The sequence below is a fragment of the Telmatherina bonti genome (assembly GCF_933228915.1).
Source record: "Telmatherina bonti genome assembly, chromosome: 3".
Lineage (NCBI taxonomy): Eukaryota > Metazoa > Chordata > Actinopteri > Atheriniformes > Telmatherinidae > Telmatherina > Telmatherina bonti.
Genome location: NC_136621.1, coordinates 7,198,542 through 7,215,929, shown reverse-complemented (window position 1 = coordinate 7,215,929; position 17,388 = coordinate 7,198,542).

The window sequence follows — 17,388 nt, the reverse complement described above, 5'->3', positions numbered from 1 at the left end:
CACACACACACCAAACTTCAATTTCTGTCTTTCCTGGTCTTTTTGTATCTGCTGTTTCCCATATTTCCTTACCAATATTTGTAAACACTGATGTGATTAAAATATATATTTCTAATCCAACATTGTTTTAATTCTCTGTTTTCATCCTGGATGGAAGTTGCAGGTTATATATATATATATATATATATATATATATATATATATATATATATATATATATATATATATATGAAATATTTAAGAAATACTTAAATACAATATATTTAAATGAAAACATACAAAGCAAAGATAACTGGTGCTGAAAACTAAAAGTGATTATCTGATTTGTTTGTGTTAAATTTTCTGCTTTGGAACAATCGGACCATTAGAAATCCAACAAACAAAAGTAAGAAAATCTGTAAAAATATGCAGGAAAAAAACTCTTGTTGGGGAAAAGTTAACCAGATAATAGAAATTTCTTCATTTATTGCACATAATGTCATAACACAGGCAGGGCTGTGTTTTAATAATACTAGTAATAAACAGATACTTATCCAGTTCCCTTTATTTATAAGCACAAAAACAGAACATCTCCAAAGTACTCCACACATGCACAAGGAAAAAGAAACAGTGAAAAGTGAAGCTGATATTTGCCTGAGTAAAAGTATTCACTGAGCGATGCGCGTGGAGGCTGCTTGGTTCATGTCTGATTCGTCCCAACTGGCATTTAAATCTGTTCAATATTCAGACAAATCTTATTCAGTTCAGATGTAATCTGTCTCTTTAGTTGCCTGACACACGGACTCATCCTCTGCTACAGATTCAGGATTTGCAGAAATCCAACGAGATCTCAGGAATGACTGAAAGGAAACGGTGATGTGGAGGATGAACTCAGTCCCGGCCAGAGGACAGATAACCTGCTGGGTCGTGGTTTTTATTCCAAACGATCAACAGCAGGATGAGGAGGAGAACCTGAACCACGTTCCTGTTTATCCATCCATCCATACATCATCCCTCCCTCCCTTCTACACATTCTCTGATTTAATTTAGTTCTTATTCATCCTGATGTTCATATTTTTATATTCATCTGGAATATTTTTAAAGAGAGAAAAACTTGGACTAAACTGGCAGAGATGTTTTTGTTCTTGCAGAGTTGTTATAAAAGTCATTTTATCCCTGTTGTAACTGTTCTTCACACAAACTGCAGAAGAAAAAGAAGAAACAGATGAAAAGAGAAGTGAATGAAAAGCAGGATAAAGAAAGCGCTGTGTGTGAGAATGGGGGGGGGGGGGGGGGGGGGGGGGGGGGGGGTATTAAAGTATAAAACCCAGTGAAAGCTCAAACCTCCATCCAGCAGCTCTACAGTGATTTCCAGCTGACATTCTGGTCCTACATTCACTTCATATGGATCCACCATCAGATCCCAGATCCATCGATCATGAGTCCACAGCGTCTCGGCTACAATGGCGGTGTTTGTTTCATGTTTGTTCTCTAGCAGTGATGAAAAGTTGTTCCTGTTCTGGATGGTGGTATCCAGAATGTTGCCAGGATCCACATCTATCTTCGATTCCTTGTGAAACCTGATGGGAACTTCTCCTGGATTTTCTCACCACTTATTGTGGAATTATCTGCAGAAATACTGAAAATGGTTCTTTCTCACAATGAGGAAGAATTCTTCACAACATTCCTGCATCCAGATGCTGATCCAGGACCCCAAAGAAACATCGGGATCACTTCCAGTGTTTAATGGGGTCTAAGTTAGACCAAGACCCGTTCTCAGAAACACGTCATGAAAATCGTGAAGTTACAGGCAGACAGACAGACAGGCAGGCAGGCAGGCAGACAGACAGACAGGCAGACAGGCAGGCAGAGAGGCAGGCAGGCAGGCAGACAGACAGACAGGCAGAGAGGCAGACAGACAGACAGACAGACAGACAGACAGACAGACAGGCAGAGAGGCAGACAGGCAGACAGACAGACAGGCAGAGAGGCAGACAGACAGACAGGCAGGCAGAGAGGCAGACAGACAGACAGGCAGGCAGAGAGGCAGGCAGGCAGGCAGAGAGGCAGGCAGACAGACAGGCAGGCAGAGAGGCAGGCAGGCAGGCAGACAGACAGGCAGGCAGGCAGGCAGACAGGCAGGCAGAGAGGCAGGCAGGCAGGCAGACAGACAGACAGGCAGGCAGAGAGGCAGACAGACAGACAGGCAGACAGACAGGCAGGCAGAGAGGCAGACAGACAGACAGGCAGAGAGGCAGACAGACAGGCAGGCAGACAGACAGACAGGCAGGCAGAGAGGCAGGCAGGCAGACAGACAGACAGGCAGGCAGAGAGGCAGGCAGGCAGGCAGACAGACAGGTAGGCAGGCAGACAAGTGGTGGAGGTCAATAACTGATCAGAATAAAGTCAGAGTTTTATAGAGTCTGTGTGAACCTGGTCTCTGTGAGTCTGGTCTCTGTGAGTCTGGGTCTCTGTGAGACCACGTGGTTGTCTGAATCTGGTCTCTGGTTCAACAAGGGTTAAAGAGAGCAAGGGAGGCAGTCTTCCAACCACATCACCCTCCCTCTCCATTATCCTCCAGTCCACATGTACAAACCGTCAAGCGCTCATTCCCCCCGGCAACACCCCCCTCTCCCCCCACCTCCTTGTTTCCTGTGTGTCACACACACACACACACCTGCCGTTGGAGGAGAAGAGGAGCAGAGCGTCTGGGTGAGGAGGAGCAGAGGAGCATCCGGAGAGACGAGAGGAGCAGCCACCGCTCTCTTCTTCAAGGTAAAACTCTTTTTCTTCTCCTGTCTTTGTTTGGAAACGAGGGGCTCAGCTGGCTGCTGTCGAACATCCTGTGTGCACGTGAGTGTGCATGTGTGTGTGTGTGTGTGTGTGTGTGTGTGAGAAGTTGCTGATTGAGTCGCTGGCTGGATGGCTGTGATGATGTGTGCTCCTGCCACAGCCTGGTCGTTGTTGTTGCCGACTCAAAGTTTCACTGTGAAGGTAGATCCAGTTCAGGCAGTCTGAACATCTTCGTCCCAGTTTCTCTTCTTCCTCACCGTTAACTCATCAACAAGGTTAGCAACAGGTGAGCTAACAGAATCAACGTGTGATGGATGGGGGGGGGGGGGTCACGGGTCAGCTGATGATTAACATCAGCTGGGAGCAGGTCCTTCATGTTTCTGTAAACAAACAGAGAAGCTCAGGGTGGCTGGTCCCGTTTGGCTTGTCTGCATCATGTGGCTGGTTGCTATGCATGCTCTCAGATGCACTGCAGGGTCTGATGAAGTCCGAAACACTGACTTAGTTTTTCCTCCAAAGTGCTGATTCAGCGATAGGATCCTGAAACGATGCTCCTGAAGCGGCTGGATGTTAGTGAAGCTGCTGAAACGATGCTCCTAAATGGTTTTTGTATGTTTATTGACCTTTAAAATGGAAGTAAAACAGAAAAATGCAGCTGCTTTTCTCCCACACAGACAATGATCCAATATAGCAACAGCAGCTGGAACATTCTGATGATGAGTTAACTACGTTAGACTGAGGCGTCAGGTCAGGTTTATTCAGTCCATCTGAGTGAACAGCATGTTTAACACACTCTTCAGATCATAAATAAATATTTTGCTCAACATAAAATTAATCTGTTTTATTTGATGCATTTGCAAATATAAAGAAATGAAAACTGGATGCAGAGAAGTGAAAAACAGAACTAGCAGATATAAAAAACATGGACGTGTGTGCAGCCAATGAATGAACGGATAAGTAGAGCAAAATACTAAATGGATTAATAATAACTGAGATATTTTTGTAATTATTTTTAATTCTTCTTCTTCTTCTTTTTATTATTATTATTATTATTATTATTATTATTATTATTAATAATAATAATAAAAAAATTATTATTATTATTAATATTATTATAATCTGATGTAGCTCAGGTGACGTTAATATTTAAAATGCAGACAGAAAATTCTTTTTATTTCTCATCTCAGCGTTTTTAAGCCAATTTAATGTTTTCAGTCTCAGTTCAAAATTTGTTTAAATTAAATGAATGTTTTTGATTTTAATAAACATAAAAATAACTGAAGGAAATATGTAGAAGGAAATATTTCCTTCTACATTTAATCATTAAATGAATTAATAATATTTTAATGGGAAGGTTTGTAGTAAAAATGATGAAGCTTCAGCACAAATCTTTTTGTCTCCGTCTATCTTGATGTGTTTGAGTTCGGAGAGAAAACCTGGTTTTCTGGGCTGATGTTCAAACGGAATCAGCGGGATTCCTTCTGTCTGCTTCCGGATGAACACGCTGAAGTTCTTCACTCCCTTCCTGCCAGACATATGACAAGTGGTCGCAACAAGCTGAAGAGGATATTTCATTCTTGTCTCTAAAAGCACCGTCGCCTCTCCAGCGGTGGCGATGGGGAGAGGAAAGAGATGTGTGATAAAAACCTGGAGTCCTCTCCAGTGATCAGCTGTCAGGCTGACAGACGTGGAAAAGCTAAACCATCCTGCTGCTGCTGGAAATTAGCTTTAAAAAAGCAACTGATGGAAGTCTAGATTAACATTGATTTTGGCCTTGAGAAGGATCCTCTGGGCGACCTGAACATGCACGTTGACCTGAGCAGCCAGGATGCGCTCCCAGCCCCACAAAGAACAACTGGAATTGGCAACAATGTGTGTTTGGAGTTGCTTTTTCTGCATCGCCTCGGATTGACGAGCTGCTTTAGAAAACTACTGCAAAAGTCTCGACTTTTGATTTTGTATTTAAAAGTCCTTCAGTTTACTTTACCGTCTGAATGAAGGAAAAAAGGCAACATGCCGGAGTTAATGCAGGGTAAATTGTATTTTCAGCATGTCAAACATATCTTTTATAATTGAGGCAGAGATGCATCAAACTTTCTCAGATAAATGTTAAAATGATTTACTTGCAGCATGCAGCAGCTGGGCTGCAGCTCCCACAGCACACGACTTCAAACCGCTTTCCAACACCTTCCTGAAATGTTTCCCCCCTTCCAGCCAGCAGTTGGAATTCATGCGTGTGTGTTGAATTTACAGAAGCTTTGCAGAAATTTCTCTGCTTTGTGCCAAAAGAAAAAAAACCCAACAACCTTCTGAAACATTAACACAACAATAAACCTGTTTCCTCCAGCAATGTTCGGGGCTGCTGGGGCAGCTTCTGAGCAAGTCTCCAAACATAAAGCTCTCTGCTGCATTCAAGATTTACACTGAAGGAAAACTGCTTGGGAAATATTTGATCATCAAAATATATTATAGCTTTTTCAGGACAGGAGGAACCCAGAAGATGCTTCGTGTCCAGATAAAATATGTCTGAGGATGATGGACCTTTTCTCTGACCCGCTTCGTTTTACAGAAAAGAGACATTAAAAAAAAAAAAAACTAAAGAAGAGAAAAATGTGGGATAAATGTGTGATATTCCAGATTGCCGTTGCTCCAGATCTCATCTCATCTAATTCCGAATCTAAATTTCCTAAAAGATTCTGCAGAATTCCCCTTTAGTCAAAAGAACTCCAAGAATAAGAAAATAAATTTCATGTAAATCATTCTGCTGTTATGTTTTCTGCTTTTCCTCTGAAGCCTGAACAGAAATAAGCCGGTTTGCCAGACGCACCAATCAGCTTCTTCCTCTCAGCATTTCAGAAATAATGTTCTTTTTTTTTATTTCAGTTTGCAGAAATCATGATGTGGGATTTGTTTTGTAGGAATGTTTTTGAGACCAACGGTAAATACAGTAATGATGGAAAAATACATGTTTCACACACGTTTTGTGTCTTTACAATAACTCAGCTGTTATTTATTATATTTGAAAATAAATGGAGGCCATGGACATGCATAGCTTTGCTCTTATGACTTTGCTGCACATCCGTGATGCAAATGACACAGTTTTAAATGAATGAGAGATGGCTGCCATGATTTGTGAATACTGATAAAGTTATTAATATAAATGCAGGCACACTATCCCATTAATTTCCTGTTGTTGAAGGTATTCAGGCTATGAGCCCCGGAGTCACCAGGCCCTGACATCTGAGAGGGAGGAAGACAGAAAAAAATCTAAAGCTCATAAATCTTTCATTAGAGCCCGTATGGCATGTAGACGCAGAGCTCAGCCCGATGCGGTGCAGCAGTACGTGCAACATGAAGGAAACGTGTTGAAGTTTCTTTCTTTAGGTTCTGAAGGGTTTTAACGCAAACAGGACTGGATGAATTTACTGATCACATTGCTGAGAGGAAGCAGTTCTCAGGATGTTTGTTCCTAAATACGCAGAATGAGACTCCACTGATGACCAACGTCAAGTTGCGTGGAGCGAGATCTAAGAGAGGACGGGGTTTTTTTCTGCTGCTGTTGAATAATCACGCAGAGACCTTCACTGTTAAACTTATCTTAAAATCTGTTTTTACTCTGTGGCTTCCAACCCCAGCGAGGCGCAGTTGTTATCAGATGTTATCAGTTCGGTTTTTGTTGTGTGGCTTTTAGCTTTCTCGTGTTTTTATTTCTATTTTTCTGTTTTTTAATTATGTATTGTATAGATTTTCTATACCGATACCAATATAAAGACTTTGGAGCCGATAGCGAAATAATGGCCGATAAATCCATCCATCAGAAAAAAATTAAAAAATATTACTCAAAGGTAAAAAACTACATTCTAAGCTCATTCTTAAACTCATGTCTACCTGTCAGACACCATGAACACTCTGTATTATTCACTGATTTAAAAAAATGTGAAGACGGTTTTCTTATTCCACAGTGCCGACACACCGTCACTGTTTTATCAGCTGACCTCTTTCCTTCTTCATCGTATCTGACAGGGAAACCAAAGTGTTCCCACATAGGGGATTGGAATGAACTGAGGCGTTCAAGTTCCTCTGCTCGCCATGACCGCGCTGCACTTGTGTGGAATGATTATGCACGCAGCTTTCTTTTTTTTTTTTCATATCAATCCGCTGATCACGTGTGTGCCGAACCGTAGATACTGATCCGAACGGATCGCGGATCAATGATGATCCGTTGCACCACTAATAATAATAAATATTCAGAAGTTGTGTACACGGCATGCAGCCACCAACTTTCACACATAATTACGAGGCTAAACACTAAACACTGCATTACTTGCTGCAAAACATCAAGATTTCCTCACTCTTATGACTTTCCTGCCTCATGACTACAGGTGTTTGTCTATAACATGTAAAGTAGTCTTTTTTAAAGACGCTGTCGGAAAAAATAGTCATCAGATTATGGCTGTTTTTAGAGATGATGACAATAGTCGCTATTTAACTTAAGCATAGTCTGTCCTGTCTGTCTATCCATCACAAAACACCAACATCTTTCTTATTGTATATAATATTAATCATGCTTGGGACTGAAAATGTTAGCGTCGTGTGATGTACAGTAGAACCAGGCGTGTGGATGGATGTATTAACAGAGCAGGTTGCTACATTTCTTTTACGATGGCAAAGAGCCATTTAATGAAGACTACACTTATTTTAAGTGAGAGATAGAAACACGTTAACTTTATGTCATTAAAAACACACCAGTTATGACGCTTTTATTCACTTAGACGGCGATGCTTCACATTTTATTTGTGCATGCTTAACTTTTAGCAAGGTAAGAATTATCGTAAATTTAAACACAATGCGGCCACGAGGCTTCCACGGTAGGCAGCCATGAGCAAGGATGACTCCGCCCCCGCTACTCAAGGGCGCCATCTGCTGGATAAGTATCCCAATTACATTTTTAACTGGGCAGTCTCATTATTTGGACATGCAAAAACAAACATATGACAAAAATAAATTAATAAAAATCGGCAATGCCGATAGCCGATATCACCCTGGACCCCCATTTCAGCCGATAATATCGACCCGCCAATATTATCAGTATTGATAAGATCAATATTGATTTTACGGGTGTGAAAATCATTATAATTCAGCTGTGGTCGTTTTGAAGCGCTTATTAAATAAAGTTGTAGTTTTTCTAGACCAGAAGATTAAACAGTAAACTAACTTGCATTCAGGTAAAATCCACATTATGGAAATTACAGGATGCATCGCAAGAGACTCTGCAGCCTGGTGACCTGCAGCCTGGTGACCTGCAGCTTGATGACCTGCAGCCTGGTGACCTGCAGCCTGGTGACCTGCAGCCTGGTGACCTGCAGCTTGATGACCTGCAGCCTGGTGACCTGCAGCCTGGTTACCTGCAGCTTGATGACCTGCAGTCTGGTGACCTGCAGCCTGGTTACCTGCAGCTTGGTGACCTGCAGCTTGATGACCTGCAGCCTGGTGACCTGCAGCTTGACGACCTGCAGCCTGGTGACCTGCAGCTTGATGACCTGCAGTCTGGTGACCTGCAGCCTGGTTACCTGCAGCTTGGTGACCTGCAGCTTGATGACCTGCAGCCTGGTGACCTGCAGCTTGATGACCTGCAGCCTGGTGACCTATAGTCTGGTGACCAATAGTCTGGTTGACCTGTCGCCTGGTGACCTGCAGCCTGGTGACCTGCAGCTTGGTGACCTGCAGCCTGATGACCTGCAGCCTGGTGACCTAGAGTCTGGTGACCAATAGTCTGGTTGACCTGCAGCCTGGTGACCTGATGCATGATGACCTGCAGCCAGGTGTCCTGCAGCTTGATGACCTGCAGCCTGGTGACCTGCAGCCTGGTGACCTGCAGCCTGGTGACCTGCAGCTTGGTGACTTGGTGTTGATGACCTGCAGCTTGATGACCTGCAGCCTGGTGACCTGCAGCTTGATGACCTGCAGTCTGGTGACCTGCGAGCTTGATGACCTGCAGTCTGTTGACATGCAGCTTGATGACCTGCAGCTTGATGACCTGCAGTCTGGTGACCTGCAGCTTGGTGACCTGCAGCTTGATGACCTGCAGCCTGGTGACCTGCAGCTTGATGACCTGCAGTCTGGTGACCTGCAGGTTGATGACCTGCAGTCTGGTGACCTGCAGCCTGGTGACCTGCAGTCTGGTGACCTGCAGCCTGGTGACCTGCAGCTTGATGACCTGCAGCCTGGTGACCTGCAGCTTGATGACCTGCAGCTTGATGACCTGCAGCTTGGTGACCTGCAGTCTGTTGACATGCAGCGTGATGACCTGCAGCTTGATGACCTGCAGCCTGGTGACCTGCAGCTTGATGACCTGCAGCCTGGTGACCTGCAGCCTGGTGACCTGCAGCTTGATGACCTGCAGCCTGGTGACCTGCAGCCTGGTTACCTGCAGCTTGGTGACCTGCAGCTTGATGACCTGCAGCCTGGTGACCTGCAGCTTGATGACCTGCAGTCTGGTGACCTGCAGGTTGATGACCTGCAGCCTGGTGACCTGCAGCCTGGTTACCTGCAGCTTGGTGACCTGCAGCCTGGTGACCTGCAGCTTGATGACCTGCAGCCTGGTGACCTGCAGCTTGATGACCTGCAGCTTGATGACCTGCAGCTTGGTGACCTGCAGTCTGTTGACATGCAGCGTGATGACCTGCAGCTTGATGACCTGCAGCCTGGTGACCTGCAGCTTGATGACCTGCAGCCTGGTGACCTGCAGCCTGGTGACCTGCAGCTTGATGACCTGCAGTCTGGTGACCTGCAGCCTGGTTACCTGCAGCTTGGTGACCTGCAGCTTGATGACCCCCAGCCTGGTGACCTGCAGCTTGACGACCTGCAGCCTGGTGACCTGCAGCTTGGTGACCTGCAGTCTGGTGACCTTCAGCCTGGTTACCTGCAGCTTGGTGACCTGCAGCTTGATGACCTGCAGCCTGGTGACCTGCAGCTTGATGACCTGCAGCCTGGTGACCTAAAGTCTGGTGACCAATAGTCTGGTTGACCTGTCGCCTGGTGACCTGCAGCCTGGTGACCTGCAGCCTGATGACCTGCAGCCTGGTGACCTAGAGTCTGGTGACCAATAGTCTGGTTGACCTGCAGCCTGGTGACCTGCAGCCTGGTGACCTGCAGCTTGGTGACCTGCAGCTTGATAATCTGCAGCTTGATGACCTGCAGCCTGGTGACCTGCAGCTTGATGACCTGCAGCCTGGTGACCTGCAGCCTGGTGACCTGCAGCTTGGTGACCTGCAGCTTGATGATCTGCAGCTTGATGACCTGCAGCCTGGTGACCTGCAGTCTGGTGACCTGCAGCCTTGTGACCTGCAGCTTGGTGACCTGCAGCCTGGTGACCTGCAGTCTGGTGACCTGCAGCTTGGTGACCTGCAGCTTGATGACCTGCAGCTTGATGACCTGCATCCTGGTGACCTGCAGCTTGAATACCCGCAGACTGGTGACCTGCAGCCTGGTGACCTGCAGCTTGATGACCTGCAGCCTGGTGACCTGCAGCTTGACGACCTGCAGCCTGGTGACCTGCAGCCTGGTTACCTGCAGCTTGATGACCTGCAGTCTGGTGACCTGCAGCTTGATGACCTGCAGTCTGGTGACCTGCAGCCTGGTTACCTGCAGCTTGGTGACCTTCAGCTTGATGACCTGCAGCCTGGTGACTTGCAGCCCGGTGACCTGCAGCTTGATGACCTGCAGCCTGGTGACCTGCAGCTTGATGACCTGCAGCCTGGTGACCTGCAGCTTGATGACCTGCAGCTTGATGACCTGATGCATGATGACCTGCAGCCTGGTGACCTGCAGCCTGATGACCTGCAGCCTGGTGACCTATAGTCTGGTGACCAATAGTCTGGTTGACCTGCAGCCTGGTGACCTGCAGCTTGGTGACCTGAAGCTTGATGATCTGCAGCTTGATGACCTGCAGCCTGGTGACCTACAGCCTGGTGACCTGCAGCTTGATGACCTGCAGCCTGGTGACCTGCAGCCTGGTGACCTGCAGCCTGGTGACCTGCAGCTTGATGATTTGCAGCTTGATGACCTGCAGCCTGGTGACCTGCAGCTTGATGACCTGCAGCTTGGTGACCTGCAGCTTGATGACCTGCAGCTTGGTGACCTGCAGCTTGATGAACTGCAGCCTGGTGACCTGCAGCTTGATGACCTGCAGCCTGGTGACCTGCAGCTTGATGATCTGCAGCTTGATGACCTGCAGCCTGGTGACCTGCAGCTTGATGACCTGCAGCCTGGTGACCTGCAGCTTGATGACCTGCAGCCTGGTGACCTGCAGCTTAATGATCAGCAGCTTGATGACCTGCAGCTTGATGACCTGCAGCTTGATGACCTGCAGCTTGGTGACCTGCAGCTTGATGACCTGCAGCTTGGTGACCTGCAGCTTGATGACCTGCAGCCTGGTGACCTGCAGTCTGATGACCTGCAGCTTGATGACCTGCAGCTTGATGACCTGCAGCTTGGTGACCTGCAGCATGATGACCTGCAGCCTGGTGACCTGCAGTCTGATGACCTGCAGCTTGATGACCTGCAACCTAGTGACCTGCAGCTTGATGACCTGCAGCCTAGTAACCTGCAGCTTGATGAACTGCAGCCTGGTGACCTGCAGCTTGATGACCTGCAGCTTGATGACCTGCAGCTTGGTGACCTGCAGCCTGGTGACCTGCAGCTTGGTGACCTGCAGTCTGGTGACCTGCAGTCTGGTGACCTGAAGCTTGGTGACCTGCAGCCTGGTGACCTGCAGCTTGGTGACCTGCAGCTTGATGACCTGCAGCTTGGTGACCTGCAGCTTGATGACCTGCAGCCTGGTGACCTGCAGCTTGATGACCTGCATCTTGGTGACCTGCAGTCTGGTGACCTGCAGCTTGGTGACCTGCAGTCTGGTGACCTGCAGTCTGGTGACCTGAAGCTTGATGACCTTCAGCCTGGTGACCTGCAGCTTGATGACCTGCAGTCTGGTGACCTGCAGCCTGGTGACCTGCAGCTTGATGACCTGCAGTCTCGTGACCTGCAGCCTGGTGACCTGCAGCTTGATGACCTTCAGCTTGATGACCTGCAGCTTGATGACCTGCAGTCTGGTGACCTGCAGCCTGGTGACCTGCAGCCTGGTGACCTGCAGCTTGGTGACCTGCAGCTTTGTGACCTGCAGCTTAATGATCCGCAGCTTGATGACCTGAAGCTTGGTGACCTGCAGCTTGATGACCTGCAGCCTGGTGACCTGCAGCTTGATGACCTGCAGCCTGGTGACCTGCAGCTTGATGACCTGCAGCTTGGTGACCTGCAGCCTGGTGACCTGCAGCTTGGTGACCTGCAGCTTGATGACCTGCAGCCTGGTGACCTGCAGTCTGGTGACCTGAAGCTTGATGACCTGCAGCCTGGTGACCTGCAGCTTGATGACCTGCAGCTTGGTGACCTGCAGCTTGATGACCTGCAGCTTGGTGACCTGCAGCTTGGTGACCTGCAGCTTGATGACCTGCAGCTTGGTGACCTGCAGTTTGATGACCTGCAGCTTGATGACCTGCAGCTTGATGACCTGCAGCTTGGTGACCTGCAGTTTGATGACCTGCAGCTTGATGACCTGCAGCTTGATGACCTGCAGCTTGGTGACCTGCAGCACGATGACCTGCAGCCTGGTGACCTGCAGTCTGATGACCTGCAGCTTGGTGACCTGCAGCTTGATGAACTGCAGCCTGGTGACCTGCAGCTTGATGACCTGCAGCTTGATGACCTGCAGCTTGGTGACCTGCAGCCTGGTGACCTGCAGCTTGGTGACCTGCAGTCTGGTGACCTGAAGCTTGGTGACCTGCAGCCTGGTGACCTTCAGCTTGGTGACCTGCAGCTTGATGACCTGCAGCTTGGTGACCTGCAGCTTGATGACCTGCAGCCTGGTGACCTGCAGCTTGATGACCTGCAGCTTGGTGACCTGCAGTCTGGTGACCTGCAGCTTGGTGACCTGCAGTCTGGTGACCTGCAGTCTGGTGACCTGAAGCTTGATGACCTGCAGCCTGGTGACCTGCAGCTTGATGACCTGCAGTCTGGTGACCTGCAGCCTGGTGACCTGCAGCTTGATGACCTGCAGTCTGGTGACCTGCAGCCTGGTGACCTGCAGCTTGATGACCTGCAGCTTGATGACCTGCAGCTTGATGACCTGCAGCTTGGTGACCTGCAGTTTGATGACCTGCAGCTTGATGACCTGCAGCTTGATGACCTGCAGCTTGGTGACCTGCAGTGTGATGACCTGCAGCCTGGTGACCTGCAGTCTGATGACCTGCAGCTTGGTGACCTGCAGCTTGATGAACTGCAGCCTGGTGACCTGCAGCTTGATGACCTGCAGCTTGATGACCTGCAGCTTGGTGACCTGCAGCCTGGTGACCTGCAGCTTGGTGACCTGCAGTCTGGTGACCTGAAGCTTGGTGACCTGCAGCCTGGTGACCTTCAGCTTGGTGACCTGCAGCTTGATGACCTGCAGCTTGGTGACCTGCAGTCTGGTGACCTGCAGCTTGGTGACCTGCAGTCTGGTGACCTGCAGTCTGGTGACCTGAAGCTTGATGACCTGCAGCCTGGTGACCTGCAGCTTGATGACCTGCAGTCTGGTGACCTGCAGCCTGGTGACCTGCAGCTTGATGACCTGCAGTCTGGTGACCTGCAGCCTGGTGACCTGCAGCTTGATGACCTGCAGCTTGATGACCTGCAGCTTGATGACCTGCAGTCTGGTGACCTGCAGCCTGGTGACCTGCAGCCTGGTGACCTGCAGCTTGGTGACCTGCAGCTTGGTGACCTGCAGCTTGATGACCTGCAGCTTGGTGACCTGCAGCTTGGTGACCTGCAGCTTAATGACCTGCAGCTTGGTGACCTGCAGTTTGATGACCTGCAGCTTGATGACCTGCAGCTTGATGACCTGCAGCTTGGTGACCTGCAGCTTGATGACCTGCAGCTTGATGACCTGCAGCTTGGTGACCTGCAGCTTAATGATCAGCAGCTTGATGACCTGCAGCTTGATGACCTGCAGCTTGGTGACCTGCAGCTTGATGAACTGCAGCCTGGTGACCTGCAGCTTGATGACCTGCAGCTTGATGACCTGCAGCTTGGTGACCTGCAGCCTGGTGACCTGCAGCTTGGTGACCTGCAGTCTGGTGACCTGCAGTCTGGTGACCTGAAGCTTGGTGACCTGCAGCCTGGTGACCTGCAGCTTGGTGACCTGCAGCTTGATGACCTGCAGCTTGGTGACCTGCAGCTTGATGACCTGCAGCCTGGTGACCTGCAGCTTGATGACCTGCAGCTTGGTGACCTGCAGTCTGGTGACCTGCAGCTTGGTGACCTGCAGCTTGGTGACCTGCAGCTTGGTGACCTGCAGCTTGATGACCTGCAGCTTTGTGACCTGCAGCTTAATGATCTGCAGCTTGATGACCTGAAGCTTGGTGATCTGCAGCTTGATGACCTGCAGCTTGGTGACCTGCAGCTTGATGACCTGCAGCCTGGTGACCTGCAGCTTGATGACCTGCAGCTTGGTGACCTGCAGCCTGGTGACCTGCAGCTTGGTGACCTGCAGCTTGATGACCTGCAGCCTGGTGACCTGCAGTCTGGTGACCTGAAGCTTGATGACCTGCAGCCTGGTGACCTGCAGCTTGATGACCTGCAGCTTGGTGACCTGCAGCTTGATGACCTGCAGCTTGGTGACCTGCAGCTTGGTGACCTGCAGCTTGATGACCTGCAGCTTGGTGACCTGCAGTTTGATGACCTGCAGCTTGATGACCTGCAGCTTGATGACCTGCAGCTTGGTGACCTGCAGTTTGATGACCTGCAGCTTGATGACCTGCAGCTTGGTGACCTGCAGCATGATGACCTGCAGCTTGATGACCTGCAGCTTGATGACCTGCAGCTTGGTGACCTGCAGCCTGGTGACCTGCAGCTTGATGAACTGCAGCCTGGTGACCTGCAGCTTGATGACCTGCAGCTTGATGACCTGCAGCTTGGTGACCTGCAGCCTGGTGACCTGCAGCTTGGTGACCTGCAGTCTGGTGACCTGCAGTCTGGTGACCTGAAACTTGGTGACCTGCAGCCTTGTGACCTTCAGCTTGGTGACCTGCAACTTGATGACCTGCAGCTTGGTGACCTTCAGCTTGATGACCTGCAGCCTGGTGACCTGCAGCTTGATGACCTGCAGCTTGGTGACCTGCAGTCTGGTGACCTGCAGCTTGGTGACCTGCAGTCTGGTGACCTGAAGCTTGATGACCTGCAGCCTGGTGACCTGCAGCTTGATGACCTGCAGCTTGGTGACCTGCAGCTTGGTGACCTGCAGCTTGGTGACCTGCAGCTTTATGACCTGCAGCTTGGTGACCTGCTGTTTGATGACCTGCAGTCTGGTGACCTGCAGCCTGGTGACCTGCAGCTTGATGACCTGCAGTCTGGTGACCTGCAGCCTGGTGACCTTCAGCTTGGTGACCTGCAGCTTGATGACCTGCAGCCTGGTGACCTGCAGCTTGATGACCTGCAGCTTGATGACCTGCAGCTTGGTGACCTGCAGCCTGGTGACCTGCAGCTTGGTGACCTGCAGTCTGGTGACCTGCAGTCTGGTGACCTGAAACTTGGTGACCTGCAGCCTTGTGACCTTCAGCTTGGTGACCTGCAACTTGATGACCTGCAGCTTGGTGACCTTCAGCTTGATGACCTGCAGCCTGGTGACCTGCAGCTTGATGACCTGCAGCTTGGTGACCTGCAGTCTGGTGACCTGCAGCTTGGTGACCTGCAGTCTGGTGACCTGAAGCTTGATGACCTGCAGCCTGGTGACCTGCAGCTTGATGACCTGCAGTCTGGTGACCTGCAGCCTGGTGACCTGCAGCTTGATGACCTGCAGTCTGGTGACCTGCAGCTTGATGACCTGCAGCTTGATGACCTGCAGTCTGGTGACCTGCAGCCTGGTGACCTGCAGCCTGGTGACCTGCAGCTTGGTGACCTGCAGCCTGGTGACCTGCAGCTTGATGACCTGCAGTCTGGTGACCTGCAGCTTGATGACCTGCAGCTTGATGACCTGCAGTCTGGTGACCTGCAGCCTGGTGACCTGCAGCCTGGTGACCTGCAGCTTGGTGACCTGCAGCTTGGTGACCTGCAGCTTGGTGACCTGCAGCTTGGTGACCTGCAGCTTTATGACCTGCAGCTTGGTGACCTGCTGTTTGATGACCTGCAGTCTGGTGACCTGCAGCCTGGTGACCTGCAGCTTGATGACCTGCAGTCTGGTGACCTGCAGCCTGGTGACCTTCAGCTTGGTGACCTGCAGCTTGATGACCTGCAGCTTGGTGACCTGCAGCTTGATGACCTGCAGCCTGGTGACCTGCAGCTTGATGACCTGCAACTTGGTGACCTGCAGTCTGGTGACCTGCAGCTTGGTGACCGGCAGTCTGGTGACCTGCAGTCTGGTGACCTGAAGCTTGATGACCTGCAGCCTGGTGACCTGCAGCTTGATGACCTGCAGTCTGGTGACCTGCAGCCTGGTGACCTGCAGCTTGATGACCTGCAGTCTGGTGACCTGCAGCCTGGTGACCTGCAGCTTGATGACCTGCAGCTTGATGACCTGCAGCTTGATGACCTGCAGTCTGGTGACCTGCAGCCTGGTGACCTTCAGCTTGGTGACCTGCAGCTTGATGACCTGCAGCTTGGTGACCTGCAGCTTGATGACCTGCAGCCTGGTGACCTGCAGCTTGATGACCTGCAACTTGGTGACCTGCAGTCTGGTGACCTGCAGCTTGGTGACCGGCAGTCTGGTGACCTGCAGTCTGGTGACCTGAAGCTTGATGACCTGCAGCCTGGTGACCTGCAGCTTGATGACCTGCAGTCTGGTGACCTGCAGCCTGGTGACCTGCAGCTTGATGACCTGCAGTCTGGTGACCTGCAGCCTGGTGACCTGCAGCTTGATGACCTGCAGCTTGATGACCTGCAGCTTGATGACCTGCAGTCTGGTGACCTGCAGCCTGGTGACCTGCAGCCTGGTGACCTGCAGCTTGATGACCTGCAGCTTGGTGACCTGCAGCTTGGTGACCTGCAGCTTAATGACCTGCAGCTTGGTGACCTGCAGTTTGATGACCTGCAGCTTGATGACCTGCAGCTTGGTGACCTGCAGCTTTGTGACCTGCAGCTTAATGATCTGCAGCTTGATGACCTGAAGCTTGGTGATCTGCAGCTTGATGACCTGCAGCTTGGTGACCTGCAGCTTGATGACCTGCAGCCTGGTGACCTGCAGCTTGATGACCTGCAGCTTGGTGACCTGCAGCCTGGTGACCTGCAGCTTGGTGACCTGCAGCTTGATGACCTGCAGCCTGGTGACCTGCAGTCTGGTGACCTGAAGCTTGATGACCTGCAGCCTGGTGACCTGCAGCTTGATGACCTGCAGCTTGGTGACCTGCAGCTTGATGACCTGCAGCTTGGTGACCTGCAGCTTGGTGACCTGCAGCTTGATGACCTGCAGCTTGGTGACCTGCAGTTTGATGACCTGCAGCTTGATGACCTGCAGCTTGATGACCTGCAGCTTGGTGACCTGCAGTTTGATGACCTGCAGCTTGATGACCTGCAGCTTGGTGACCTGCAGCATGA